This window comes from Stylophora pistillata, chromosome 9 (genome assembly GCF_964205215.1).
Source record: "Stylophora pistillata chromosome 9, jaStyPist1.2, whole genome shotgun sequence".
Taxonomy (NCBI): Eukaryota; Metazoa; Cnidaria; class Anthozoa; order Scleractinia; family Pocilloporidae; genus Stylophora; species Stylophora pistillata.
Window position 1 is genome coordinate 23,817,701 of NC_142527.1, and position 9,989 is coordinate 23,827,689.

At 38.5% G+C, this 9,989-nt stretch overlaps 1 protein-coding gene across 1 annotated transcript in view; it reads right to left on the bottom strand.

Moving 5' to 3' along the window:
* The window catches only part of LOC148723911 (beta-1 adrenergic receptor-like), a 2,789-nt gene extending 1,433 nt beyond the window's left edge, over positions 1–1,356 (bottom strand). The window contains exon 1 of the mRNA XM_088732073.1: positions 584–1,356. The gene's annotated coding sequence lies outside the window, so the exon portion shown is untranslated. The remainder of the gene's footprint in view (positions 1–583) is intronic.
* Between the last annotated feature and the right edge of the window lie 8,633 nt (positions 1,357–9,989).

Below are 9,989 nucleotides of genomic sequence, written 5' to 3' on the forward strand. Positions count from 1 at the left end.
TCCCCGATCTCTCACTATCGATAAAGAAAATCACCGATGTTATTGACTTTGTGGGAAATATGAAAAAAAAAAATTAAAAGGAAAAGTCTTCTTTGACAAGCAGCTGTTTCAGCGACAGGGTGTCTATATGAGACTCTTAATTTTGGGTACTCATATTATTAACGACCCCTGTTCAAAATTTAAGTGCAGTTTAACGCTAATCACAAATATATACAAACTAATCGATTGAGACCTTAAACTGCTGTAAAAGGTAAATATTTTTTATAAATAGTTTGTATATATTTTAACAATGCTGCTGAAGGACAACATGAACAGATTAAATAATCACAAACAATTCGTGAGGAGGCGTGAGTCTGACTCCACCGAGTCATATGATCAATTTGAATGTTAATGTTAGTCTGAAGTCCAATCTGACAACAGAAATTCTCTCTGTGTCTAGAATTAATTATAAGTATGCCTCCTAAAATAATTCGTAATTCTAATCTGTTATAATTTGTTCTGGCGGTAGTGTGTTCGATCTGGTGGAAATCATTTCTTTAGTCTTAACTGAGGATATTCTGTGGGTGTACGCTATCTTCACCACCTCATCGCTTTGGCGGTGTTTTTGGCCGAGCACTTCTTGAGGAGTTTCGCTTTACAGCTGCTTGTTAACCTTTAAAATGAATCGGGTCTGCCGCCCAATTAGCCGTCCACGGATTCCCTTCTCGCAGGTCTTCGTATAACACTATGGCCTCAACAAATAGGAATGAATTATTAGAATAATGAATAAAAATTTGACTTAGACAAGTTGTCTCTATGTCATTGGTGGTTGGCACACAATGAGGGGAACAGAAACGATAATACAAGTGCGAGGGTTCTATCTTACTGCCTTCTTACACCAGTCACGCAAGCTGGCTTACCCTTATGTCAGGGTACAAGGAAAATGGACTCATTATTTCTATTATTCACTCAAGATAAGCACGCAAAAAAGATTCAACTGTTGCCAATTTTTAAAATTCTATAACGTATTGTGCGGAATGTGTTTTCATTCATCAATTTGCAGATTATCCTCTCTTAATCTCATATCCTGCTCCAGACAGTACGTTTGTAGGAGCAAGCTATAGGAAGACGGGAGAGTCGTTAAGAAGTTTTGCACTGGTAGCTATATTCATAATAAGCTGATTTACAGCGACAGTAGAAGAAAGTTAGAAAATACAAATTTTCCATACTCCCTACCGACCAGACAGATATTCTTCACCGAAACTGAAATTTCTTTGCACGAGTCGTCATATTAATCTTATGCAGAAATGCAAATGCTTTCGAGAGCTATAAACGCATTACATTAGCCATCCAATGAATTTTTCATTTATTAAACTCCCTAAGGCCGAACGTAAATAAAAGTACAAATTTTGAAGCGATGACAGTGAAAGGAGGAAATTCTAGTGGACAGCAAAGGGCACTCTTCAGGTTTAAGATGAAACTGGTTCAACTGATCTACGTCAAGAATATTTTTGGCCTGAAACTAAAAAAAAATAAAAACTGTCATAGCCATACTGATTATTTATTTTCATCTGAAATATTTCAGAGATATTTTTGGCCTGAAACTGAAAAAAAAAATAGTTATAGCCATACTGGAGATTATTTATTTTCGGAATTATTTATTTTTGATTTTTTGTCAAAAGGGGAAATCAAATCAGATACTTAAAAATACATTTGTAGAAGCATATCTTCATTTTTTCGGTGCAGCATACACGAGAGCTTCCTTTCCTTTATTTCCTCCTGGTCCCAAAACAAAGGCCCATTAATGATATTAACAAGCACCTCCGTCCCATTTCTCTCACGCCTATCTTGTCCAAACTCGCTGAAGACCACATTGTTGAGAAATATGTTAAACCAGCTGTGTTACAAAGTATCGACCCTCGCCAATTCGGATCTTTCCCCAAATCGTCTACCACACATGCTCTGGTCAACATGATGCATAATTGGCTTGTTAACACCGACGGAAATGGTGCCACGGCAAGAGTAGCTCTACTTGACTTCCGTAAGGCTTTTGACCTTATCGACCATAGTGTTCTCGTTCAAAACCTAGCAACATACGATATTCCGAGTCAAGCCAAAAGCTGGATTGTCGACTTTTTGATGGACCGGAAACAAAGAGTTAACCTTCCTCAAGATTGTCACTCTGAATGGCGCTCTGTACCATCCGGCGTCCCCCAGGGAACAAAATTAGGTCCCTGGTTATTTCTCATCATGATTGACGATTTGGACACCTCAGCTGACTTGTGGAAATACGTGGACGACACATCTTGTTCCGAAATAGTTACTAAGGGCAGTGAGAGCAAACTCCAAGAAGCAGTGGACGACCTTTCAAGACAAGCGAGTATCGATGGATTCCAACTGAATGAGGCTAAGTGCAAAGAACTACGAATTGGATTCTCTAACAGCAACTATGATTTTGAACCCCTAGTCCTAAATGGCAAACCCCTTGAATTAGTCACCAATGCCAAATTGCTAGGCGTGACCATTAGCCACGATTTAAAGTGGAACATGCACACCTCTGAACTAAGTAGAAAATGTTCCTCTCGTCTCTACTTTTTGAGACAACTAAAGAGATCCGGAGTTGTACCAAGCGAACTTGTGCAATTATATGTGACATGTATTAGGCCCGTCTTGGAATACGCAAGTCCTGTATTCCACCGTTCTCTACCAAACTAAATCAGCGAAGATTTTCGAATGGATCCAAAGAAGAGCACTCAGAGTCATCTATCCTGACCTGCCATATAGTGTAGCACTAGACACAGCGGGCCTACCGAAACTTCACGAGAGGAGGGTAAAAATTTCAACCAATCTGTTTGACGAGATAGTCCGTAACCCCACCCATAGACTCCACAGCCTCCTCCCCCAAAGGAAAAGTTGTAGATACGCACTGAGGCGCAAAAGTGATTTCACTCTCCCCATATGCAAAACCGAGCGCTTGAAGAACAGTTTTATTTTTAGCCATATTTATAAGATGTAGATAATTTTCCTTCTTTCTTAACGACGAAGTTGTAATATTTTATACCTCCTTTTTTTATCATCTGTATTTGTAAATATTCCGTAATTCAGTCTATGGCTGCAAGGTGTTTATAATAAAGTATCTATTTATCTTAATGACAGAAACTTCTAACTGAACGAGTTCGGGTCGAAAACAGTGGAAAAGATGAGATGCAGTTATGTATAGGTAATCACATGATTTCGAGTGCAATTTGGAATAAATAAGCACGAATAAATTTTTTCAAAGACTAACCTACCAACCTACCTACCTACCTACATACATACATACATACATACATACATACATACATACATACATACAGACATACATACATAGGTTAATTGACCACTCTCCATAGGGCTTTTCAGGGCCATTCTCCCACCCATCCCACCCCAGGGGAGGACATCCACCACACAGTGATCTCGTGCGTGGGAATTTACGACTAGAATGTCTATCCATTTCTTGATATTATAGAAAGGTAGCAAATTCTCCTCAGTTAGTATAAGACCATGAGTATTGGTCCGGCCGAAGCTCGAACCCTCGACCTCCCGAACAACACAATCCGGCGCTCTAAGTCAGGCTTTGGCAATCCTAAGCGCAACATTACACGGCAATTGTTAGAAGAAAAAGCTTTCAATACTAAATATAAAACCTTTTGTCGTAAACTGCTTTCCCTCAACAGAAATACTTTTTTTATTCAGTAATTTAAATAAGTAACTAGATAAATGAATAAATGACAAGTGAATGGTATGTAAAAAAAATAAAGAATAAAACGAGTTGATAAATACCAATGATTAATGAATGATTAATGAATCGGTCGATAGAAGTTTAAGAGAGGCTCTTGTTCCGAATACTTCTCAGTTGAAAGATCCCAATTCCTTTGAACAATCTTATCACTACAACTTTCATGAGAGGTTTTTTCCGGCTCTACAGAGCCTCATCTTAACAAGGGGAAGGTTAGGAGAATTTGATTGAGTTATGTAAAGTCAACAATTGACAAAAGGTGCGCATACCTCTCTTGAATCCCCCCAACCACCCGAGTCTTTAGACGAGGCTAGGTCACCTAGCCTCATTTAAATGCGGAGAAAAGTCCTCAATTCCTTTTACTAAATGTTACACAGAAATGATAAAGCGTGCAATCACAAGCAAGTTTAATTAAATAATTTGGATATATCAACAAAGTTGAAATGGTAAATTAGCCACCGTAACGATTACAAAAGCTGACGTTTCGAGCGTTAGCCCTTCGTCGGAGCGACGAAGGGCTAACGAAGGGCTAACGCGACGAAGCGACGAAGGGCTAACGCGACGAAGCGACGAAGGGCTAAAGAAGGGCTAACGCGACGAAGCGACGAAGGGCTAACGCTCGAAACGTCAGCTTTTGTAATCTTTACGGTGGCCGATTTACCATTTCAACTTTGTTGATATATCCAAATTATTTCGTTACTCCCACCGACGCAGCCCCAAACAGTTTCTTTCGAAACTATCAGCCATTATCAAATTTAATTAAATATTCGCATCTAGATTTAAACACAATTACCGACTAATGAGACTATATTCATACTACCTTAACAAATGTTGTATGCGTTTCTCCTTGTGTTTCTCCACAATGGATCGAGGCAAAGCAAGGAGTCGCCAAGTTCGCTGGAGGTCTTTATAATTGACCAAATATAAAAAATATATATATAAGTTATTTCCTCTCTGCATGTTGCTTTACCATAAAATTTTATTTAAGCTCTTGTTTTATCGTTCGTTGCTTTGTCTGGTCGCATTACACTAGGCATGAATATCAATTTTAAATTCATTTTCTGTTGGATACCGTGAATGACGAAAGCAAATAAAGGCATGTATAAATGTTGAAATAATGACTGTGAATGAGCTAAGTTCTGAAGACAACAAAACGATGCCCATCAGGTTCAACACGAAAACTTAACTGCATCCAAAATTTGAATTATGTCAGGGATATTTTTAGCTTGGAACTAAAAAAAAAATACGGTTTTAATAATACTGAAGATTATCTATTAGCGTTTGATCATTTATTTTGTTAAACGAAACAAGATGAAAGTTAGCTACCAGTTTGACGCAAGTCGGCTAAGGCTTATGCAAATTTTTGCCTCTTAGCGAACAAGTGGCAGAAAACAGACGGCTGCGAGTCGATTTTTTTTTTCACCAGTTACCATAAACGTCTTCCTTAGCTCTCTAATCGAACATTTCCTTGTCAGAGCCCAGTTACGCAACTTCAGGTATCGTGCTGAATGATTCTTCAGTGCGTAACGGACCATAAAACTAACAGACTAACATGTAACGACTTCTCTCTTGAATGGAGACAAATAATTTACCGGAAAATTCTATTGTATTCTTGAGAGGCCAGAAAGGTTTAAGTTCCAATCAAGTAAAATTTAGGCTGATGATGTGTCGAAAAAACGACCCATTGAAATCACTAAAGCTGGAAAAATTGAAGCAAAGAGGGGCTTTTTATTTACGTATTTTTTTGAATAAAGCAGCTGTCTAAAATGCCGCGATACCCCCCTTCCCCCCCCCATTTGAGTTCGTTTGACTTGCGTATTATTCGCAGTATGTATAAATTACCGACTATTTTAAGATCAACTTTTAATTCGCAACTCAACACATTTATTGATTTGAATAAGGCTACAAACTTTCATATGCGGCAACAAACTTGACATTCGGTTTAGTTAGATTCAAATAAGGGCCCCCTGAGTCTGTCTACGAGTGTGACCAATTGTTAGATTAGCGTGAAAAAGGTTCTTAAAACGTTTTAATAACAATGACTTTCAGTCATTGTTATTTTTTGCATTTCTTGTCAAGAAAGCAGCTGCCAATCGAGGGGAAACGTTTATTCATTTTTATTAATCTTCTTCCGATAGACTGAGATATAACTATATCTACATCTATGGACTGGAGACGGATCAAACAAAATTTAAGTTTCATAGCATATTTTCAAAAAACTTTGAGATCTTTTTAATGTCACAAGTACCTTTCCTCAAACAGACGCCGCAAGAAAATTAGGTTTACCTATCAAAAATTGCATATTCAGAGAAAAATTGTGAATAATTGCATGCATAAAACGGAAGAACTATCTCAGCAACAGTCAGTAACATCTGTTCCCTGACAAGGGCAGCCAGTTGAAAATTTCATACGGTTTCCGAACTTATTTCTCAACTTCTGTTGTTACTTTACACCAACTTAACATGACAGGTAACTGCATAGACCAACATCTCAGCAGTGCAGCATCCATCGTTCTATCAGTGTGGTTCTCCTTGTCTGGTGTAGCCGCTGTCACTGGAAATGTCGTTGTGTTGTGGCTGTTCTACAAAAACGAGTCTTTACGAACAATTTCCAACCACTTTTTAGCCTCGTTATCTGTGGGGGACGCTTTTGTCGGCCTTGTTATAGATCCTGTTTGGATTGCTATCAGATGTTGGATTCCATATGAAAGCGCTTTGTCTAAGATAAGCTTCCCACTGTGGGTTCACACAACCGCAGCCACTGCTTTGAACTCGTGCTGCGTTTCAATCGACCGTTTTATTGCGACTCGCTTTCCTCTCCGGTATCAGGACATTTTAAGTAAAAGAAGATGCATTGCGGTCATTCTTTTGGTGTGGTTTATTTTACTGAGTCTTCCTTTGTCGACGCTGTTCAAAAGAGAAGGTGGATTGGAACTAGTTCTATGCATAGTGTTTGTAGGCCCACTAATAGTGGTCTCCTTTTGCTACATGTTCATTTTCAAATTAGCCAGAAAACAATTCAGGAGAGTTTTGCCAGCCACTCACTTCCTAACTCTGATGAAAATATAAGAGTTAGTACTATGCAGAATTTTAAAGCTATCAAAACAGTCGGTTTTGTTTTAGGTGCTTGTATCATCACATGGATTCCAAGTTTAATTCTGCGTTTGATAATAATTTTTAATAAAAATGCAGGACGGATATGCGAAGTAAAGCAAATCTTTTTTGTTGCGACGCCTTGGGCTGATGCAATCGCATTTACTTCATCAGCGATTAACCCATTGATCTATTACTTCAGAAATAGCGACTTTCGCCGACCCTTTCGCCGCACCTTCCGTTGGCTGCCCTGTGTTCATGATCTAAATGCATCATAACATAGTGCACAGCCAGAGCGAAACCAAATGGTGTGAAACGTTGGGATTTGTAGGCGTGGCAACTTGGCAACTAAGGAGGCTAATATAACATAAACTCTGAGGAAAATCTTGGCGAAAAAGTACTCTCGTATAATTTCAAACCTGTTGCCCCTCATAAACAGTTAATGTTCAAACGGAAGCCTTAAAGGAATTTATAAGCTTGTATGACGTAGCTATGTTTCGTAGTAAATGTAAAGAAAAAGAATAATAATACCTCTTTCAAATAAGTTTCCTTCGATTGTTTGTAAACTGCTGATCCAGTCCGGCTTAAGTTCCCCGAAAAGTGTTGTGATGCGCATTTGATCATATCCACATGTTAATTTGCGCAATATAAATATTAAATTGATATTATTAATTATCAATAAAGTGCTTAGATCTCCATCCTCGAAAATAGAGATTTTATACAGAGCCGATAGAAGGCGAATGCCACGAGATCGTGGTGAAACAAAATTAAACTGTTAAAGGTCAGGACACGCCAAGAAATACGTCGGTACGACTTGCCACGGCGATAAGTCGCCCTAACATATCGCCTTGAGTAACGAGCTCGGAATCCATCGGTGCGACTGAATTTTCTCAACGCACACCTGTTTATCATCTTCTAAAGCTAACAGAGCCCTGTTCCCTTTTGTTAAATCCTTAGAGCTCAGTCTCTCTAATCGCCAATTTTCAGATCTCACTTCATTTCGTGCCATAAAGTATTCTGCCAGCTGCGAGGTCCAGCCTGGTTTTTCTTGTACTTTCCTTGCCGTGTCCACAGGGCAACAAGCGATAGGCAAGGCAAAATTCTTTATTTCGAAACTTTTGAAAAGCCAAACAATTTTGCGAGTTTCAACAAGCTTTTAATGTAACTTACCAGCCTTAGGTATGATATATTTAGTAGCACAACACAGGAGCAAAGAAAGTCGAAAGTCACCAAAAAGAGCATTAAAACAACCACAACTACAGAATAAAGGCAATTAAGGAGACTGACCACTTCATATTCATCGCGTTTAGTATCTTTTATCTAATTTTCCCTATCTTTTCTATAACTTTCTTTCTTTGACGGTACACACTCACGCTTAAAATTCAACCTTAATATGTTAGATATTCCCACTAATGACCTTTAGATCCCAAAATCACACACAGTACGCCTGGGCTGCCTGTGCAACGATTTGTGCGCTCATAGTTTAAAATACGAGGGGATACCCACATCCAAAATGTAATGGGTATCCCTTCTCTTAAAGAATATTTTAGCATTTCCCAGGGTACAGATATATGCATAATCATGTAGTTGCAATATAAAAGGGGGAAAGGAGGTTACTCGACCTCAATTGTTCAACCTGCATTTTGAAGAGGAGGGGCCATCCGTATTCGAGTGATCTAGGTATCCCTTGCAGTTCTCACAGTATGAAATACTGATACTTCCTAGTTGGCATGGCATGCACTCTTGCACTCTCGACAACCTAGATGCTTTGATTCAAAGGATTAATCTGAAAAATAAATTAAGAATTTCCGTACCTCTTGACTCCGATCTCTGTTGACAACTTTTCCCGGAGGTTTCTTGGACATCAAGTGAACCTTGCCACTACTCAAAAAGAACTATCATTACGCTGTGAAATTGACCTGACCACACCAAAGGAAATCGCTGAGTCGATGCTTAAAACCTGATATCAACGGACGTCCTCAGTTCCAAAAGGAAATTTGCTTAAAGCAATTTCTAGAAAAAGAGAAGAACTTGTCTGCATTATTTTTTTACAAACCATCTAGTATAAGTTGCCTCCATATTAGGGAACTGGGCAACTGCCAGAGAAACTCATAAAATATAATGAATGTGAGGACATAACACGAATTACCAAGAGAGAGAAAAATTTAGAATCAGTGCAAAGAGGATTTTTTTATCAGATTTCAAATCTATATTTTTACAAAAAAATGGACAAACTAAAGTTGCAGTCCAACATCGTCCATCAATGGTAGAGCAAAAGTGACAGAACGATGGACGCTGCAGGGCTGGGCTGAGCCACTGAGTCGCTATCATTCTGGGTAAGATGGTGGACAGCAACAGCAGAAGAAAGAAAATAAGCTTAGTGAATGCTTGACATTTTCCTGTCCTCTCCACAAACCAGACAAATTTTTCCGAAACTGAATATTTTTGCATGAATTATCATATCTTTTGAAAGATGATGTACTGTTCATTGACAGACGCGTCTAATTGATAGAGAGATGATAGAGATCGGATGAAAATAATTACACGTTCTTGGTCTTAATTAATGTCCTAATCTTCCTCTGCTTCTTATTATCGATTAAAAAGAGTTACTGCTAAGATTAATTTGTAAAACATAAAAAACCACGATGAGGTTTTGTTGATAAGTGGTAGGACCTCTATGAGAAAGCTTTTATTTTGGATAACATTTTTAACGGCTCCTGGTTAAACGTTAAAGGAGTTCACGCGAATCACGTAAGTGGTCACATTCATGGCTCCGAAGGCATGAATTTGATTCCCATTCAGTCAGTGGAAAAATTAATGAAAATAAAAGCATGTATGAATGTCGAACTTCTGGGAACAGCAAACGGTGCTCATCAGGTTCCTCAAGGAAACATGACTCATTCTAGATTTTAACTATTTCAGGGATATTTTTGGCCTGGAAATGAAAATAAATACGGTTGTAACAATACTGGAGATCATCTATTAGAGTTTAACCATTTATTTTCTTGAACGAACAAGATGAATGTGAGCTGCCAGTTTGGTGCAAGTCGGCTAAGACATAATTATGCAAATTTTTGCGTTTTAGAGAACAAGCGGCAGAAACCAGATGGTACGAAGTCTATTTTCTTTTTACCGATTGC